Source organism: Rutidosis leptorrhynchoides, chromosome 5, assembly GCF_046630445.1.
Source record: "Rutidosis leptorrhynchoides isolate AG116_Rl617_1_P2 chromosome 5, CSIRO_AGI_Rlap_v1, whole genome shotgun sequence".
Taxonomy (NCBI): Eukaryota; Viridiplantae; Streptophyta; class Magnoliopsida; order Asterales; family Asteraceae; genus Rutidosis; species Rutidosis leptorrhynchoides.
Genome location: NC_092337.1, coordinates 459,579,768 through 459,581,348, shown reverse-complemented (window position 1 = coordinate 459,581,348; position 1,581 = coordinate 459,579,768).

Here is a 1,581-nt window from a genome sequence, read left to right as displayed (position 1 = left end):
TGTACTTTTGAGTTTTTTGGTCGTTTGCGTCTTCAATTCGTCGAATCTGTCTTTTGTCTTCACCTTTTATTATTTAAACGAATATCACTTTTAAATAGAACAATTGCAACTAAAAGCTTGTCTTTCTTGGGGAATAATGCTATGAAATATATGTTTGTTTTTAGCATTATCAAAAATTCTGACACAACTGGAATATCGGTCACCTGCTTCTTTTATTTCTTAACATCAATCACGTAGGCTAAGAATGAATCACACCCTTTCGATAGCGCCTTCTGAGATTTCATTAGGGAAACCATAGGAAAGTTAAATCCACCGCGCTCCCCCAAGCTATTACTCGAGATCCATCGGCCAAACGGAAAGAAATCATGTTCTTATGGCACTTAATATTAGCCCTATTAGCTCTTAACCAATTCATCCCTATGACTACATCAAAGCTAGGTATAGGCATCAACAAACAGGTTAGAGGGAAAGGATGGCCATAAATCTCGATGGTAACTCCAGACACAGATGATGTGCATGAAACCGTTTTACCATCAGCTACTTCTATTCCCAAAAGTACATCTAACATTCTAATAGGCAACTTCATCTTATCACATAAGTCTAAGGTATAAAAGAACAATTCGCTCCCGAATCAAATAACACACGAGCTGGCAAGGAATTAACCAAGAACATACCGGTAATGACGTCATCGGTAGCAGTTGCAGCGTCTACCATTATCTGAAATGCCCTTGCCTTTGTTGTTGGAGGATTCTTTCTCTTCTGCCCGGCAGTAGAAGCAGAAGATCCCCTAGAAGTTTCTGACCTCACCCCTGACCCTGCCCCAGATCCAGATCTTGACGCAGAATGACAACTTGCTGATCTATGCCCTTCCTGATAACAACTCCAACAAACCTTGGCTTTAAAGGAACAAGCTGTTGCTCCATAACCTAACACTCCACATTTCAAACATCTTCTGGTCATTGGAGAACATGGGCTGGTATGAGTTGAATTACAAACATCACACCAAACAGTCTAACTAGAACCCGATCCGCTCATACCAGACTTACTCTTCTGTTTAAACCCGCCTGACTTCTTACCACGAAATCCCGATTGCTTACTTGATTGCTGAACAGACTGACCACCTGTTTGACCTTCTGATTTTCCCTCAAAAGATCCACTTCTAGAACTTTCTCTTTTCGCTGCATTGTGACACAGTAATCTGAGCCATCTCACGAGCCTGTGACAAAGTTGTTGCAAATCTTGCAACGGTTCTATATTCTGGCTTAATCACTCGCATAAAATGCTGAATTTTATCCTTTTCTGTCGGTACCCATTCATGGACAAACCTTAACTTAGATGTAAAATCTCTGAAAACCTCATCAATAGTCATACTTTCTGTCATCTTCATACGCAGAAACTCAGTTTTCAATCTTTCCAGCTCATACTCAGAACAATACTGCTCACGAACCTTAGCAGTAAATTCTCCCAGGTTATTTGGCTTATCTGGTCTTTGGACAAATATGCAGCAATAGAGTCCCACCATTCCATTGCTTCACCTTTGAGAAGCCTGCTAACAAATAACACCTTAGATTCAGGTTCACA